This window comes from Staurois parvus, unplaced genomic scaffold (genome assembly GCF_062004578.1).
Source record: "Staurois parvus isolate SC_StPar_1 unplaced genomic scaffold, SC_StPar_1.0 ptg000708l, whole genome shotgun sequence".
Taxonomy (NCBI): Eukaryota; Metazoa; Chordata; class Amphibia; order Anura; family Ranidae; genus Staurois; species Staurois parvus.
In genome coordinates, this window is record NW_028318504.1 from 8,318,097 (window position 1) to 8,338,850 (window position 20,754).

At 42.8% G+C, this 20,754-nt stretch overlaps 1 protein-coding gene across 2 annotated transcripts in view; it reads left to right on the plus strand.

Annotated features, from left to right (window-relative positions):
• Nucleotides 1-20,754, plus strand: part of LZTS3 (leucine zipper tumor suppressor family member 3) — a 180,637-nt gene that overhangs the window by 33,909 nt on the left and 125,974 nt on the right. The window contains exon 1 of one of the 2 annotated variants that reach the window (XM_089653364.1): nt 7,423-7,851. The exons of the other annotated variant lie outside the window; for it this stretch is intronic. The gene's annotated coding sequence lies outside the window, so the exon portion shown is untranslated. Of the gene's footprint in view, nt 1-7,422; nt 7,852-20,754 lie in introns of those variants that run through there. 2 annotated transcript variants of the gene reach the window in all.

Here is a 20,754-nt window from a genome sequence, read left to right on the forward strand (position 1 = left end):
AACATATCAGAGGTGCGTTCATCACATCATGGGTCCCCCCATCACATTAGAGGTTCACATCACATTATAGGTTTCCCCATCATATTAGAGGTTCCCCCATCACATCAGAGGTTCCCTTATCACATCAGAGGTTCTCCCATCACATCAGAGGTTCCCCCATCACATCAGAGGTTCCCCCATCACATCAGAGGTTCCCCATCACATCAGAGGTTCTCCCATTACATCAGAGGGCCCCACCACATCAGAGGTTCCCCCATCACATCAGTGGTTCTCCCATCACATCAGAGGGCCCCACCACATCAAAGGATCCTCCATCTCTTCAGAGGGCCCCATCATATCAAAGGTTCTCCCATTACATCAGAGGTTCCCTTATAATATCAGAGATCCCCATTACATCAGAGGTTCTCCCATTACATCAGAGGTTCCCCCATCTCATCAGAGGTTCCGCCATCACATCAGAGAGCCCCACCACATCAGAGGTTCCCCCATTGCATCAGAGGGCCCCATCGTATGAGAGGTTCCCCCATTACATCAGAGGTTCTCTTATTACATCAGAGGTCCCCATTACATCAGAGGTTCTCTTATTACATCAGAGGTCCCCATTACATCAGAGGCTCCCTCATCACATCAGAGGTTCCTTCATCATATCAGAGGTTCCTTCATCATATTAGAGGTTCCCCCATTACATCAGAGGTCCCCCATAACATCAGAGGTTCCCCCATTACATCAGAGGTCCCCCATCTCATCAGAGGTTCCCTCATCACATCAGAGGTCCCCCCATCACATCATAGGTCCCCTATTACATCAGAGGTTCCCCCATTACATGAGAGATCTCCATCATATCAGAGGGTTCCCATCACATCAGAGGCCCCCATCATTTCAGAGGTTCCCTCATCACATCAGAGGCTCCTTCATCACATCAGAGGTCTCCATCACATCAGAGTTTTCCTCATCACATCAGAGGGCCCCATCACATCAGGGGTTCCCCCATCACATTAGAGGTTCCCCATCACATCAGAGTGCCCCGTCATACCAAAGTTCCCCCTGTTACATCAGAGCACTGATGGGCACTGACAGGCAGCACTGATGGGCACTGATCGGCAGCACTGATGAGGAGGCACTGACAGGCAGCAATGATGGGCACTGACAGGCAGCACTGATGGGCACTGATCGACAGCACTGATGGGGAGGCACTGGCAGACAGCACTGATGGGCACTGACAGGCAGCACTGATGGGCACTGATCGGCAGCACTGATGGGGAGGCACTGATAGGCAGCAATGATGGGCACTGACAGGCAGCACTGATGGGCACTGACAGGCAGCACTGATGGGCACTGATCGGCAGCACTGATGGGGAGGCACTGACAGGCAGCAATGATGGGCACTGACAGGCAGCACTGATGGGCACTGATCGACAGCACTGATGGGGAGGCACTGACAGACAGCACTGATGGGCACTGACAGGCAGCACTGATGGGCACTGATCGGCAGCACTGACAGGCAGCACTGACGGGCACTGACAGGTAGCACTGATGGGCACTGACAGGCAGCACTGATGGGCACTGATCGGCAGCACTGATGAGGAGGCACTGATAAGCAGCAATGATGGGTACTGATAGCCAGCAGGGATAGGCAGCACTGATGGGGCTGCACTGATAATGAGGACACTGATGATCAGTGCCCTGACTGTCAGTGTAAATGTCCACTGTGTGAATTGCCGGCCATCGGCTCTCCTCTCCTCATGCTGTGAGGAAACAACTACTGATAACTGGCAAGTCTGTTTACAATGTAATCAGCTGCGATTGGACACAGATGATCACATGGTAAAGGGCCACTGCGATTGGATTTTTACTGCGATTTGTGATCAGCTGTGTTCGAAGGACACACCGATCACAGAGCACGCCAAGTGCATGCCCCGTTCAGGGGGCATAGTTCTGGGGGATATCTACAGACACCCTCCCAGAACTGGACGACCGCACTGTAGCAGTCTTTTGACTATAGTATGGTCAGGAAGAGGTTAAAGTGCATATCAGCCCCAAATCTATTTTTTTATGTTCAGAATCATGTTTTATCGTATACTGTTTTTTATAATGTGTTCCAATGTTCCTGACCTGGAGATCCTGCCAATGACAGTGCTTCCTGTTCCAGGCTGGCAATGCTAAGCCTCTGTCTTGCAATTAGCAGCAGCAATATCAGCCTTGCTAAGTGCTCCCCTTCAGTCAACCACTGAGTTGGCTTTCAAGTCTGCAGGAGGCATACACAGACCTTATAGGCAGCCCAGCATCCAACTGAAGGGGTGCACACAGCAGGCAAGATTTACCGCTCCCTTCTTCGTTTTCATTGGATACCTTATTGTAGTGCCTGTGATGTCATCACTGGGTCTCTGTGCATCTCTATGCAATGAAGGCAGATCATGGCTGGTGAGAGGGGCTGGCTGGATGCTGTTAACCGCTTCCTGAAAAACATCACAGCACTCGTCTCAAGAACCCTCAACCCTGATGCGATCAGTGGGCTGGGAGGAGTTATGCAAATATTAAAATGCCTTGATGGGTGGTGTCAGTCTGGGGGGGAGGGTGTTCCTGTGCAGGCAGCATTTGCATGTAGGCTAGGCGCCTTAAGTTAGCTGACACCCACATGTGATGCTGAATCTCTATGATTGAAAGTTCTGACATCCAAGGAATGAAAGGGGTGGGCCAGGGACATTCAGGGTGAGGAGGAAAGGGCTCGATGACATGTGCCAAACACAAGGCCCGCAGGCCGAATCCAGCCCTCCAGGCCATTTCATGTGGCCCTCACAACTAGGGCTTTTTTTCAGCCCGATCGTGGTGGAGTTCTGTTCCGTCACCTCCGGCTCTCGCCCTCTGCTCTGCTAAACAAGACTCCTGTGTTTAAGAGGACAGCTTTTCTCTTGGCATCCCGCGGCTCTCACACTGCCCTGCATGCATTCACGACGGGGACAGATATCGACCAATGATCTCTCTGCAATTGAGAGAGGCGGGGCTGCCTACAGGAGTTACTAGAGCCGAGTTGGGTAGGTGAGATCTGAGGAAGCTTTTGGGGGTGGGAGGGAGATGTGTGCAGAGGTGGAGAGTGGTGCAGAATCAGAGCTGAAGAGGGCTGGAAGTGAGATATGGACAGTCTATGAAAAAGAGCTGAGTCCTGTACTCTGTGCATAGCACACTCCTGAACCCTGCACTCTGTATGTAGATCACTCTTCAACTCTGTGTACTGTATGTAGCTCACTCCTGAACTCTACACTATGTACATAGCATACTCCTGAACCCTGCACTCTGTAGATCACTCTTCAACTCTGTACACTGTATGTGGCGCACTCCTGAACTCTACACTATGTACATAGCATACTCCAGAACCCTGCACTCTGTAGATCACTCTTCAACTCTGTACACTGTATGTAGTGCACTCCTGAACTCTACACTATGTACATAGCATACTCCTGAACCCTGCACTCTGTATGTAGATCACTCTTCAACTCTGTACACTGTATGTAGCGCCCTCCTGAACTCTACACTATGTACATAGCATATTCCTGAACCCTGCACTCTGTAGATCACTCTTCAACTCTGTACACTGTATGTAGCACACTCCTGAACTCTACACTATGTACATAGCACACTCCTGAACCCTGCACTCTGTATGTAGATCACGCTTCAACTCTGTGTACTGTATGTAGCTCACTCCTGAACTCTACACTATGTACATAGCATACTCCTGAACCCTGCACTCTGTAGATCACTCTTTAACTCTGTACACTGTGTGTAGCGCACTCCTGAACTCTACACTATGTACATAGCACACTCCTGAACCCTGCACTCTGTAGATCACTCTTCAACTCTGTACACTGTATGTAGCACACTCCTGAACTCTACACTATGTACATAGCACACTCCTGAACCCTGCACTCTGTATGTAGATCACGCTTCAACTCTGTACACTGTATATAGTGCACTCCTGATCTCCACACTATGTACATAGCATACTCCTGAACCCTGCGCTCTATGTAGATCACTCTTCAACCCTGCACTCTGTATGTAGATTGCTTTTCAAACCTGCACTCTGTACACTGTACGTAGTGCACTGCTGAACTCTACACTATGTACATAGTGCACTCCTGAACCCTGCACTCTATATAGATCACTCTTCAACCCTGCACTCTGTATGTAGATCACTCTTCAACCCTGCACTCTGTACACCGTACGTAGTGCACTCTTGAACTCTACACTATGTACATAGCATACTCCTGAACCCTGCACTCCGTATGTAGATCACTCTTCAACCTAGCATGCTGTACACTGTATGTAGTGCGCTTCTGAACTCTACACTATGTACATAGCACACTCCTGAACCCTGCACTCTGTATGTAGATCACTCTTCAACCCAGCACTCTGTACACTGTGTGTAGTGCACTCCTGAACTCTACATTATGTACATAGCATACTCCTGAACCCTGCACTCTGTATGTAGATCACTCTTCAACCCAACACTCTGTAAACTGTATATAGTGCACTCCTGAACTCTACACTATGTACATAGCACATTCCTGAACCTTGCACTCTATGTAGATCGCTCTTCAACCCTGCACTCTGTACACTGCACATAGCACACTCCTGAACTCTACACTATGTACATAGCGCACTCCTGAACCCTGCACACTAAGTAGATCACTCTTCAACCCTGCACTCTGTACACCATACGTAGTGCACTTCTGAACTCTACACTATGTATAGTTGTGTTCAAAATAATAGCAGTGTGTTGAAAAAAGTGAATAAAGCTCAAAATCCTTCTAATAGCTTTTATTTCCATACACACAAATACATTGGGAACACGACACATTCTATTCCAAATCAAAACATGAAGAAAAATAGATCAAATGTGTGTTGTTCCTCTAAAAAAATTGAAGAAAAGTGAATATTAGACTGTTCAAAAAAATCGCAGTGTTTGTATTCTTCTTTACAAACTCAAACATTCACTATATAAACTGAAAAATGTTTGAAGATTTTGCTTTCCTTTGAATCACTTCATGAATATTTGGTTGTAGTCGCACTGTCTCTGAGAACTGCTGTACATCTGTGTTGCATGGAGTCACCCAACTTCTGGCACCTGTGATCAGGTATTCCAGCCCAGGATGATTGGACTACATTCCACAGTTCTTCTCTATTTCTTGGTTTTGCCTCAGAAACTGCATTTTTGATGTCACCCCACAAGTTTTCTATTGGATTAAGATCCGGGGATTGGGCTGGCCACTCCATAACGTCAATGTTGTTGGTCTGGAACCAAGATGTTGCACGTTTACTGGTGTGTTTGGGGTGGTTGTCTTGTTGGAACACCCATTTCAAGGGCATTTCCTCTTCAGCATAAGGCAGCATGACCTCTTCAAGTATTCTGATGTATTCAAACTGATCCATGATCCCTGGTATGCGATAAATAGGCCCAACACCGTAGTATGAGAAACATCCCCATATCATGATGCTTGCACCACCATGCTTCACTGTCTTCACAGTGTACTGTGGCTTGAATTCAGTGTTTGGGGGTCGTCTGACAAACTGTCTCCGGCCACTAGACCCAAAAAGAACAATCTTACTTTCATCAGTCCACAAAATGTTGCGCCATTTCTCTTTAGGCCAGTCAATGTGCTCTTTGGCAAATTGTAACCTCTTCAGCACGTCTTTTTTTCAACAGTGGGGCTTTGCGGGGGCTTCTTGCAGATAGCTTGGCTTCACATAGGCGTCTTCTAATTGTAACAGTCCTCACAGGGAACGTCACACCTTCTTTCATCTTCCTGGAGCTGATTGTTGGCCGAGTCCTTGCCATTTTGGCTATTCTTCTATCCATTCGAATGGTAGTTTTTCGCTTTCTTCCACGTCTTTCAGGTTTTGGTTGCCATTTTAAAGCATTTGCGATCATTTTAGCTGAGCAGCCTATCATTTTCTGCACTTCTTTATATGTTTTCCCCTCTCCAATCAACTTTTTAATCAAGGTACGCTGTTCTTCTGAACAATGTCTGGAACGACCCATTTTCCTCAGAATTTCACAGAGAAATGCACTGTAACCAGCATGTACAACATTTGCTGCCTTCCTTCCTTAAATAAGGGCAATAATTGCCACCTGTTTTTCAAAGAATGAATGACCTCACTAATAGAACTCCACACTGCTATTATTTTGAACATGCCCCTTTCAATGAGTGATTCAATGACACAGAATCAGCAGCATGCATGTCATGACTGTTAGGTCTGTTGGATTTCTATTACTCTACTACACCTGTTAGTAAATTATTTGCCATGTAGAAATATCATTTCTACCAAAAACAGTGATTGATCCGGTTAGTGATGTCTGACTGCTATTATTTTGAACACAACTGTACATAGCATACTCCTGAACCCTGCGCTCTGTATGTAGATCACTCTTCAACCCAACACTCTGTAAACTGTATGTAGTGCACTCCTGAACTCTACACTATGTACATAGCACATTCCTGAACCTTGTACTCTGTATAGATCACTCTTCAACCCTGCACTCTGTATATAGATCACTCTTCAAGCCTGCACTCTGTATATAGATCACTCTTCAAGCCTGCACTCTGTACACTGCACATAGCGCACTCCTGAACTCTTCACTATGTACATAGCGCACTCCTGAACCCTGCACTCTATATGTAGATCACTCTTCAACCCTGCACTCTGTACACTGTACGTAGCATGCTCCTGAACTCTTCACTATGTACATAGCGCACTCCTGAACCCTGCACTCTGTACACTGCACATAGCGCACTCCTGAACTCTACACTATGTACATAGCACACTCCTGAACCCTGCACTCTGTATGTAGATCACTCTTCAACCCTGCACTCTGTACACTGCACATAGCACACTCCTGAACTCTACACTATGTACATAGCACACTCCTGAACTCTTCACTATGTACATAGCGCACTCCTGAACTCTTCACTATGTACATAGCACACTCCTGAACCCTGCACTCTATATGTAGATCACTCTTCAACCCTGCACTCTGTACACTGCACATAGCACACTCCTGAACTCTACACTATGTACATAGCACACTCCTGAACTCTTCACTATGTACATAGCACACTCCTGAACTCTTCACTATGTACATAGCGCACTCCTGAACCCTGCACTCTATATGTAGATCACTCTTCAACCCTGCACTCTGTACACTGTACGTAGCATGCTCCTGAACTCTGCATACATAGTCTTCTAGATACAATGCAGTCCTCCATTAAATTGAGTATGATTTCCTGGACTAGATGATGCTGGATGTCCTCCAGCCGGGGAATGAGGCAGGCTCTGACTAGCTGCAGCTTCTCATGCACATTTTGAGAAGCTCACAGTGTGCAGTGAAATCAGAGTAAGCCATTTCAGTCCAGGAGAGGAGCCTGTAAAGCCGTGCCAGGCTGTGGTCCAGCCTTAAGGCCCGCAGTTGGTCAGGATCAGCAGCGGACTTGCGGTTCCATCCTCAGGAGGCTGCGCTCTTCCAATGAAGAAATATCTGAATTCTCTTGGCTGTTGAATTGGCACTGTGGGATGCCGGGGCCGTATACCCACCTACATATCAACCCACTCGGGCAGTCATCCCAAATGAACACTGCGTGCTACATAGAGACGTGACTCAGTGTGCTGGAACACAGGCACGCACACACACCGGAGAAGCCGTGCCCGCTTGGTCTGTGTGTGCGATGAGGATTCCCGGATTGCTGGGCGATGCTGCAGTGCTGGGGAAGGAGGAGGACGTGTGTGGCCGGTGAGGAGGGAGCGCAGGCAGCCGGGATTCAGGAGGCCCTGTGAACGCCAAGGAGAGCAGACTCCGGAAAGGTAACAGGAGGGGCTCCTTACTGCCCCATCTAATCACAGCTTGTAGGAGCGTTCACCGGCCTCAGCACTAAGCCTTCAACGCTGACATTTGCCTTTCACATTTCCTTCTGTTATATTCCCAAGGCTGTAATGTGCAATTTCCAGAGAACGTAATCTGCTCCGCAGGGAATACAGATTGTCATCCAGTAGTAGTGTGATCCCATGTTATACATCCAGATCCATGTGTGTGTGCGCACCCGTGTTATATATCCACACACATAGTACATGTGTGTGTGTGCGCCGATGTTATACATCCATACACATAGTACATGTGTGTGTACACTGGTGTTATATATCCGTACACATAGATTGTGTTGTCTGCATTCCTGTACATGAAACATACATGTGTGTGTACACCCGTGTTATATATTCATACACATAATACATGTGTGTGTACACCGGTGTTATATCTCCACACACATAGTACATGTGTGTGTACACTGATGTTATATCTCCGTACACATAGTACATGTGTGTGCACCGGTGTTATATATCCATACACATAGTACATGTGTGCGTACACCGGTGTTATATATCCGTACACATAGTACATGTGTGTGTACATCGGTGTTATATCTCCGTACACATAGTACATGTGTGTGCACCGGTGTTATATATCCATACACATAGTACATGTGTTATATATCCATACACACAGTACATGTGTGTGTGCACCGGTGTTATATATCCGTACACATACTACATGTGTTATATATCCATACACATAGTACATGTGTGTGTGCACCGGTGTTATATATCCGTACACATAGTACATGTTTGTGCACCGGTGTTATATATCCATACACATAGTACATGTGTGCGTGCACCGGTGTTATATATCCATACACATAGCTTGTGTTGTCTGCATTTCTGTACATGAAACATACATGTGTATGTACACCCGTGTTATATATCCATACACATAGTACATGTGTGTGTACACCCGTGTTATATATCCACACACATAGTACATCTGTGTGTACACCGGTGTTATATCTCCGTACACATAGTACATGTGTGTGCACCGGTGTTATATATCCGTACACATAGTACATGTGTGTGTATACACTGGTGTTATATATCCATACACATAGTACATGTGTGTGTACACTGGTGTTATATATCCATACACATAGTACATGTGTGTGTACACCGGTGTTATATATCCGTATACATAGTACATATGTGTGTACACCGGTGTTATATATCCATACACATAGTACATGTATGTGTACACCAGTGTTATATATCCGTACACATAGTACATGTGTGTGTGCGTCGGTGTTATATATCCATACACATTGTACATGTGTGTACACCGGTGTTATATATCCGTACACATAGTACATGTGTGTGTACACCGGTGTTATATATCCATACACATAGTACATGTATGTGTACACCAGTGTTATACATCCGTACACATAGTACATGTGTGTGTGCACCGGTGTTATATATCCATACACATAGTACATGTGTGTGTACACTGGTGTTATATATCTGTACACATAGTACATGTGTATGCACCAGTGTTATATATCTGTACACATAGTACATGTGTGTGTGCACCGCTGTTATATATCCACACACATAGTACATGTGTGTGTGCACCGGTGTTATATATCCACACACATAGTACATGTGTGTGTGCACTGGCGTTATATCTCCATACACATAGTACATATGTGTGTACACCAGTGTTGTAGATCCATACACATATTACATGTGTGAATACACCGGTGTTATGTATCCACCACATAGTACATGTGTGGGTGCACCGGTGTTATATATCCGTACACATAGTACATGTGTGTGTACACCGGTGTTATATGTCCATACACATATATCCATATATATACATGTGTTTGTACACCAGTGTTATTTATAGAGATATATACATGTATGTTTGCACCAGTGTTAAATATTCATATACATACTGTACATGTGTGTGTACCGATGTTATTTATCTATATACATATGTGTGTGCATTGGTGTTATACATACATGTGTGCACCAGTGTGAAATATTCATATACATGCATGTGTGTCTACACCAGTGTTATATATTAATATACATACGTGTGTGTGTGCGTGTGCATCAGTGTTATTTATCCATATACATATGTATGTGTGTGTGCACCGGTGTTATATATTCATATACAATTGAGTGTGTGCACCAGTGTTAAATATCCACATACATACATGTGTTTTATATATATACTGTATATATATATATATATATATATATATATATATAGATGTGTGTACGGGCACCGTTATTGTATATAGAGATACATACGTGTGTGTGTGTACACCAGTGTTCTATTTAGAGATATGTTCATGTACAGTATATGTGCACTGTTGTTATATATAGGTGTGTTTGCTTCAGTGTTAAATATCCATATACATACGTGTGTGTGTATTGCTGTTATATATCTATATACATACATGTGTGCACCAGTGTTAAATATTCATATACATACAGTACATGTGTGTATGCACTGGTGTTATTTATCCATATACATACGTGTGTGCACCAGTACTATATATACATACGTGTGTGCACCAGTACTATATATACATACGTGTGTGCACTGGTGTTTTATATTCATATACATACATACATGTGTGTGTATTGATGTTATATTCATATACGTACATGTGTGCACCAGTGTTAAATATTCATATACATACATGTGTGTGTACACTGGTGTTTTATATTCATATACATACGTGTGTGTGCATTGGTGTTGCACCAGTATTATATATTCATATACATGCTGCACATGTGTGTGCACCAGTGTTATATATCCATATACATACATGTGTTTGTGCAGCGGTGTTATATATCAATATACATACGTGTGTGCAGCGGTGTTAAATATCCATATACATGCAAGTGTGTTTGAACCAGTATTATATATTCATATACATGTGTGTGTGTGTGTGCACCAGTGTTATTTATCCATGTACATACGTGTTTGTGTGTGCGCTTTGGTGTTATATATCCATATACATATGTGTGTGCACTAGTGTTATATATCCATATACATACGTGTGTGCACTAGTGTTATATATCCATATACATACATGTGTGTGTACACTGGTGCTATATATCCATATACATACATGTGTGTGTACACTGGTGCTATATATTCATATACATACATGTGTGTGTACACTGGTGCTATATATTCATATACATACATGTGTGTGTACACTCGTGCTATATATTCATATACATACATGTGTGTGTACACTCGTGCTATATATTCATATACATACATGTGTGTGTACACTGGTGCTATATATTCATATACATACATGTGTGTGTACACTCGTGCTATATATTCATATACATACATGTGTTTGTACACTGGTGCTATATATTCATATACATACATGCGTGTGTACACTTGTGCTATATATCCATATACATACATGCGTGTGTACACTCGTGCTATATATTCATATATGTACATGTGTGTGTACACTGGTGCTATATATTCATATACATACATGCGTGTGTACACTTGTGCTATATATCCATATACGTACATGCGTGTGTACACTGGTGCTATATATTCATATACATACATGTGTGTGTACACTTGTGCTATATATCCATATACATACATGTGTGTGTACACTGGTGCTATATATTCATATACATACATGTGTGTGTACACTTGTGCTATATATCCATATACATACATGTGTGTGTACACTGGTGCTATATATCCATATACATACATGTGTGTGTACACTGGTGCTATATATCCATATACATACATGTGTGTGTACACTGGTGCTATATATCCATATACATACATGTGTGTGTACACTGGTGCTATATATCCATATACATACATGTGTGTGTACACTGGTGCTATATATCCATATACATACATGTGTGTGTACACTGGTGCTATATATCCATATACATACATGTGTGTATGCAGCAGTGTTATATATCCATATACATATGTGTGTTTGTGAGCACCAGTGGTATATATAGATACTTACATGTATGTGTGCACCAGTGGTATATATAGAGGTACGTACATGCAGGACTTTTTTGTGGGAGGGGAACGCAGTTCCGGCACCTCCATCACTGAATACATGTAAATGGTAAGGAGTGCTGGGGTGTATTTGGGGGGGTCCACTGATATTAGGGGGAGGGAATCTATTGTTGAAGGAGGGGTCCATTGTTGCTGGGAGGGATCTATTATTGAGAGAGGGGTCCATTGTTGCTGGAAGGGATCTATTATTGAGGGAGGGGTCTATTGTTGCTGGGAGGGATCTATTATTGAGGGAGGGGTCTATTGTTGTTGGCTGCTGGAGGGTCTGTTGATGCTGACTGCTGCTAGATCTTTTGCTGTTGGAGAGGTATTTTGTTTCTGGGGGGGGTCTATTGTTTCTGGGGAGGGATCCATTGTTGCTGAAGAGTGTATCTGTTTTACTGCTTTTCTTGTGATTAATAACAAATCCCATACAAATGACTCCACAAAATGATACTTGGTTCTGTTTTCTATAACGGGCAATATTGGGAGGTGCATAGGGGGTGGAGCCAAGGATTGGTGCTCGGAGGTGGGTCAGGTGCATAGACAAGGAGTGACAAGGAGAACTGGGGGGAGGGAGTACCTGCACCTATTCTCTGAGAAACAAACTCCTGCGTACGCTATGTACACTATATTGCCAAAAGTATTGGTCGGCCTGCCTTTATACACACATGAACTTTAATGGCATCCCAGTCTTAGTCTGTAGGGTTCAATATTGAGTTGGCCCCGCCCTTTGCAGCTATAACAGCTTCAACTCTTCTGGGAAGGCCGTCCACAAGGTTTAGGAGGGTGTCTATGGGAAGGTTGGACCATTCTTCCAGAAGCACATTTGTGAGGTCAGGCACTGATGTTGGGGGAGAAGGCCTGGCTCACAGTCTCTGCTCTAATTCATCTCAAAGGTGTTCTGTGGGGTTGAGGTCAGGACTCTGTGCAGGCCAGTCAAGTTCCTCCACCCCAAACTCACTCATCCATGTCTTTATGGACCTTGCTTTGTGCACTGGTGCGCAGTCATGTTGGAACAGGATGGGGCCATCCCCAAACTCTTCCCACAAAGTTGGGAACATGAAATTGTCCAAATTGTCTTGGTATGCTGATGCCTGAAGAGTTCTCTTCACTGGAACTAAGGGGCCAAACCCAACCCCTGAAGGACAACCCCACACCATAATCCCCCCTCCTCCAAACTTTACACTTGGCACAATGCAGTCAGGCAAGTACCATTCTCCTGGCAACCACCAAACCCAGACACATCCATCCAATTGCCGGATAGAGAAGCATGATTGGTCACTCCAGAGAACACATCTCCACTGCTCTAGAGTCCAGTGGCGGCGTGCTTTACACCACTGCATCTGACGCTTTGCATTGCACTTGGTGATGTAAGGCTTGTATGCAGCTGCTCGGCCATGGAAACCCATTCCATGCAGCTCTCTACGCACTGTTGTTGTGCTAATCTGAAAGCCACACGAAGTTTGGAAGTGTTCAACTCCCAGTTTCATATCTTGGTTGGTAACTCTTTTCAAGACTTAACAAGTGCTCCACTGTGCTCAAAACAGTGCCCCACGTGGACTGACACTCACCATCATCCAATGACCATTTATCTCTAGAATGGTCATTCATCCTTGCGGGACTATCCCAGTAAACCGAATGTTGTATCTTTTGGCCACCTATCCTTGGAATGGTCCGGATCGGATAGTAATTGCTAGAGAGCCCACTGTCTCCTCACCTCCACAGGCAGGGCATGCAATGTATCACCATAACTGAGATATGACCATCAGGATGGAGTCAGTGAGGAAGCTCATGGTTGATTGATATGCAGTCTGTTGATTGTCCTGATTGCATAGACTCCACAGTCCAAGATACCTTCTGTAGAAGAACAGGAGGGCAGTATCTTCACATGCCACGTTCAATCCTTGCATGGCACAGAGAACCATGCAAGGCTCTCACGTTCAATCCTTCCCATGCAAGGATTGAACGCGGCATGTGAAGATACTGCCCACCTGTTCTACTTCCCAGCTCCACAGCCTGCAGACACTACTAGCCCTTTGGGCAGCTCTGAAGATCTCCGAGGACAAGAATAAAGGACTAAGCACAGTGCTGTCCTTTTGAAAGTTTGCTTGTGAATCCCTGGCTGTGCAGATGTACTCGCTCTGTCCTCCTTGCTCCCAGGCAATGATCCTGTTCTTACAGTGATGCTGAATGGACCTTCCTGAGCCAGCCCAAGCCCAGCCTGTCAAGTGGTTGGCCATGTTGGGGGTGTAGTGTTCTATGTATGGAGTATAATAGAATTGTATTGTGGTCATGTCCAGTGGTAGGCCATGTTGGGGTGTAGTGTTCTATGTATAGAGTATAATAGAATGGTATTGTGGTCATGTCCAGTGGTCGGCCATGTTGGGGTGTAGTGTTCTATGTATAGAGTTTAATAGAATTGTATTGTGGTCATGTCCAGTGGTCGGCCATGTAGGAGTGTAGTGTTCTATGTATAGCGTGTAATAGAACTGTATTATGATCATGTCCAGTGGTCAGCCATGTTGGGGTGTAGTGTTCTATGTATAGAGTGTAATAGAATTGTAATATGATCATGTCCTGTGGTCGGTCATGTTGGGAGTGTAGTGTCCTATGTATAGAGTGTAATAGAATTGTATTGTGGTCATGTCCAGTGGTCGCCCATGTTTGGGTGTAGTGTTCTATGTATAGAGTGTAATAGAATTGTATTATGATCATGTCCAGTGGTCAGCCATGTTTGGGGTGTAGTGTTCTATGTATAGAGTGTAACAGACTTGTATTTATGGTCATGTCCAGTGGTCGGTCATGTTGGGGTGTAGGGTTCTATGTATAGAGTGTAATAGAGTTGTATTATGGTCATGTCCAGTGGTGGATCATGTTGGAGGTGTATGGTTCTATGTATAGAGTGTAATAGACTTGTATTATGGTCATGTCCAGTGGTCGGTCACGTTGGAGGTGTAGGGTTCTATGTATAGAGTGTAACAGACTTGTATTTATGGTCATGTCCAGTGGTCGGTCATGTTGGGATGTAGGGTTCTATGTATAGAGTGTAATAGAGTTGTATTATGGTCATGTCCAGTGGTGGATCATGTTGGAGGTGTATGGTTCTATGTATAGAGTGTAATAGACTTGTATTATGGTCATGTCCAGTGGTCGGTCACGTTGGAGGTGTAGGGTCCTATGTATAGAGTGTAATAGAATTGTATTATTATGGTCATGTCCAGTGGTCGGTTATGTTGGCGGTGTAGGGTTCAATGTATAGAATGTAATCAAATTCTATAGTGGTCGGTCATGTTGGAGGTGTAGGGTCCTATGTATAGAGTGTAATAGAATTGTATTATTATGGTCATGTCCAGTGGTCGGTCATGTTGGAGGTGTAGTGTTCTATGTATAGAATGTAATAGAATTGTACAGTGTGATAGAACTGCATTAATATTGTGGTAATAATACCACTGCTGAATATTTCACTTCACAATGTAGTTGGAGGTTTGCTGGGCTGTAAACCCATTCTTGGGCCATTCACTTAGTATTCTTCATAGACTATGTACTCAGTGCTGAGGTCTCCCCCATATTATTTCCCTTGCTGGTGGAATGCTCTTTTCCCATTGTGTTAGGCTGTTTTCTCTATTGGTGAATATTACCTCCCATGATCGAATGTTCTGGCTATTAGGATCAAATGTAAGGGAATGCTACATTTTCCCAGTGAAAGGCAACAAAGAAATTATTACATACTGTACATAATACAAAGATTATGGGTATTATTTGTTATGCTTGCATGAATGTTGAGACATAATGTTGGAGGTTTGTTTTTCTTTGGGTTTTATTAAGGTATAATAAACATTTGTATTTTTGTTACAGTTGCTTTTGTACTGGTGTTGTTAGAACACCTAAAGAAAATTTTGCCACATTTTTGGCATTCCTTTCTAATCAGATTCTGTGGAACAAGTTTATTTCAAAGCAACTTGTACTTCTCCCCCATCCATTGACTGAATGTGCTGCTAAGATGATAGGCTGCTTTATTCTTTGTTTTATATCAAAAAGCTTTTTGACATTAATACCTCTGAAGTGAGCTACATTCCATTGCTCCAGTGAGGGGAGGACAGAAAGTAGATAAAGGGAAATCCTTGAGATTTGTGTATGTAGTTAGCAAAACTTTCCTTTGATCACCGGCTGACCCTGAAATACTGGAATCCTGCCAAAACTACCAATCATTGTAAGTCATCTTTTTATTGCAAGCAAATTAATTTTTAGTGTTTGTATAATTTGTGTGCAGATTTTTACACATTACAATGTAAAGTATTATTGCCACAGTATACAATTTCCCAGCCCTTAGATATCCAAAGAGTAGGCCTGCTGGGTTTTTCTGTTCAAATTCATACATTTGCAATCTTATGTGGAAGCAAAATCAACGCATCTCTGTAAGTGGCCCAACTGAAATTTAAAGCGGTTGTAGACCTTTGAAATGAAAAAATGAACCAAGCCTATCCTTCTACAGTGTTTAATTGCTTCTATACAAAGTGTAATGTCTGTCTCCTCTCATTTTCTGCTATCTGCATGAGTCACGTCTATGCCGACACTGAACAATCCAGGGAGATGGCCCACCCCTCCCAGCACAAAGCAAGTGATTGAGAGCTTCAGCTGTACTTGTTTCCTTATGATACTGTGTAGAGAGGGTGTGTCCATTCCCTCCAGTCTGGTCCCAGATTACACTAAGCTCTGTGCTGTGAGGTGTGTGATGTCAGATCCCCTCCCTCAGCCTTCTGGAGTCAAGGAATGTTTAAATTCTGGACTTTGAAAGGATGTAGAAGAGAGAATGTGCAGATAAACAGGTACAACTTATGCAGGAGGATTTGCTTAATCTCTGTGTATCACCTAAGGCTAGTTTTAACTACCCTGAATTGACTGGAGTAATGGCACTGCTGGAACAGTTAAAGGACAACAATTTATAAACCTATTACAAGACAATTTTTTTCGTACTGTATAGTTCATAGAAGCTCCAACTAGGAATGGTGCTTTGCTGGACCTGGTAATCTCAAACCATGCTGAGCCTATTACTAATGTTCATATAAAACAACATCAGGGTAGCAGTGACCATAACATGATCTCATTTAATGTTAGCTGCAAACAACAAGCACATACTGGAAAGATAAAAACACTTAACTTTAAGAGAGCAAATTTTCCAAGGCTGAAGGCCGCTCTCCAAGACTTAGACTGGGAGAGAATATTGGCATTGAAGAACACAGAACAGAAATGGGAGTTCTTTAAAAAGACTGTTTGTGAACACACTGCAAAATATATTCCCATGGGCAATACGTTTAAAAGGTTGAAAATAAAACCTAAATAAAAGCAGCTTACAGCCAAAGTTAAAAAAAGCTATAAATAATAAGAAAAGAGCTTTTATTAAATATAAAAATGAAGGAACGCTATCATAGTTTACTTGTTACAAAGATTAAAACAATATGTAAATATGAAATCAAGGCCGAAAAAATTGAAGACGAATGACAGATTGCAAAGGATAGTAGGACAGCCCCCCAAAAAGTCTTCAAATATATTGATAGTAAAAAGGTCCGGTCCGAGCATAAGGGCCCTTTACAAAATAATCTATGGTGACTGGGGACTAGACGTGCAAAATGAAACATTTGTTTAGTTTCGTTTCATTCTATTAGTTAAATTCATTGATTCATTTTTCAGAATTCATTTAATTTATTTGAATTCGTTCAAATTTCTAATGGATTCAAAAACAATTCTAATGGATTCGATAATAATTCCAATTTTACAATCCATAATTCACAATCCATATGTGTTTTTGATGGTATATGGGCTATATGAAGAGTTGCGTGACCATATTGGATATTTCTATTTCAGCAACATTTTCACAGTGCCTTTGTTGATCACTACTCACCATAGTGCAACTCACAATTTTTTGTAAAGTATTTTAGTCTTTTCTAATCTTCTATTCTTTTCTATTATTTTATATTCTATTCTAATGTTATCTGTTTGAATTCTGTTTGAATTCAAATTAGTTCTATTCAAAATTTGAATTTCGGAAGGCAGTTATATTCTTTCTATTTTATTCTATTCTATTGTTGTTCTATACTATTCTATTCTTTGATTCTATATTCTAATCTTTTCTATTCTATTCTTTGATTTGCTATTCTAATCTTTTCTATTCTATTCAAATGGATTCTATTCTTTTCTATTCCTTTATTTTCTATTCTATTTTGTTCTGTTTTACTCTATTATTTTCTACTGTATTCAGTTCTATTCTGTTCTTTTTTTCCTCTATTATTTTCTATTCTATTCTGTTATTTTCTATTTCTTTATTATCTGTTCTATTTTATTCTATTCTTGTTTTCAAATTCAAATTGGTTTTCGAATTCAATTTTTTTTTTCGAATGTGTTTTCGAATCGATTCAAATTTCATTTTGTTATTTCAGATTCATTTAAATTTGTTACTATTGTAATTCAGAATCCGGATACATCCGAATTTCCGAATACCAGAAAATTTGTCTGAATTTTGAATTGCACATGTCTACTGGTGACAAAGAGAAGACAAATTTATTAAATACCTTCTTGTGTATTCAAAGTAGCTTGGGTGGGACGCTCTTGTCCATAATGGGCATGGTATTGACCAGGGGCGGACTGACAACTCATTGGGCCCCCAGGCAATAGGGGATCATGGGGCCCCTGTGTCCTTGCCCAAACTCAAAAAAGCCAATGAAAAAGGTACCAGGGGCATCTCATGGGGCCCCCTACTGACCCTGGGCCCTTGGGCAGTGCCCGTGTTTCCAAATGGTCAGTCTGCCCCTGGTATTGACACAGTCCCAAATGAACCACTAAGGAGCCACTGGATTTAGGGTCCCCTTTTGTCTGCACAGCCAGGCAACATGCATTTTCAACAGGCCCATGTAATCAGGAAAGCAATCCTTGGGATTGTTTTTATGTTGTTTTGGGGGAATATAAACTTGGATGGGGAAGAGGGATTATGGGATGCCCAAACTGAGTTTAACAACAACTTGGAGGACAACGTCTCTATATACCATTTGCAGAAAAAATGGATCCTAGACTATACTCAGTCATTCCTTAATGGATCAGTAGCGAATAGTAAACTTGCTTTTAGGATCTGGATCTCTGTGTCCTCTTATTAGAAATAGCAAAGTTACAACTGTATGCAGGAGCTATATGTCCCCTTAGTAGAAAATGCCAGCGCACCTGACTTCAACTGAGAATTCCCAAAGCAAAAGTGAAGGATAACAGTATGCTGTCCCTCTGAAAGCTAGCTGAATATTATACTCGGCTGCTGTCTCCCTTGTAGGCTTTGGGGGGAAAAGAAAAGGGAAGGGATACAATACAAGAGGTGCCACCATCCCTGAACACATACAGTGGAGAGCTCCTCTTGTTGATGGGACTTTAAAGGCACAGGTTTATCAAATAATAAACTGATAGGTCAACAGCTAAAAATAACGATCAATTTTTATTTTATACAATCTTAAAAAAAGACATACGGTATTGTCAAAACCATGTAATCCAGTAGTAATATGGAGACCAGTCATTCATATGCATAAATGCAACTGATGCGTTTCAAGATCAAACACGGTCTCTTCTTCGGAAGTGCTCAAAAGGCATGACATCTGCAATAAACATACATATAAATATATATCATACATAGGAATTTTCATGATGTCATTAACTTAGAGTGTAGTTAAACACTTACATAGCCCCATATAGGGGCAGGAGGAAAAGAAAAGAGCCACCAAGGGGTTAAAAGACATTATTTTCCATAAATATAGCCAAGGATTTCATGAGCTTCCCATGTCCAGCCAGTAATGACAGCCCCTCCCCAGTCGCGAGGCGCACGCGTCACCATGCCACCTTGGCTTGATGACGTCACGCGTCGTGCCGACACACGGATCTTAACCAGGAAGAAGAGCGGCCAGGAGAGCGTGCAATCCAAGCCTCTCTCTGATGGACCAGTGCTGTGCTCGCACAGCACTGGTCCATCAGAGAGAGGCTTGGGTTGCACTCTCTCCTGGCTGCTATTCTTCTTGGTTGAGCTCCATGAGTCATCGTCGTCGTCGGTGCAACGTGCGACATCATCACGCTATGGCGGCATGGTGACACCTCGCGGCCGGGGAGGGGCTGTCATTACTGGCCAGACATGCGGATAGGTCCGCTCCGGCCTTTCACTCATTGCCTCAAGCTAATTGGAGCTTTTCCAAATCCTCTGGGGGATATATAAAATGGCTAACAAGCTTGCACATGGCTGATGCAGCCTTGATGCCTATACATCACAGCAACTGGGAATGACTTGCACAAACTCTGCTGGACAATTTCAGTGATATTTAAAGGCACATTAGTGACTATATGTGCCGGGTGTTTGGTTTTTGAACTTTTTTGAATATTTTTACCATTGTCTTTACTTATTATAGGCAAATAGTCCAGAAGTGTTTTTTCTCCCTCCTTGATAACACTTCTTGGGTTTTTTGAAGTCAAGTCATTATCAAACTCCTTTCCCCAGTAAGTGCATTTATCCCCAATTTTTTAGTGATGTTTTATTCTCGATGGCATATCTTTATCAATCATATTTATATCAATGCGCAGACAGACATTCGGTTTACCACTGGTATGGTTAGGCGGGGCCCCTCCAGGAGATGTTTGAGCGGCAGTTTTCGTTTTCCAACTTTTATTCCCTGCGTTTTCTGTTCATCATTGCTGTTAGAGGCTCATGTAATCCTTGGCTGTATTTATGGAAACTAATGTCTTTTAACCCCTTGGTGGTCCTTTTCTATTCCTCCTGCCCCTAT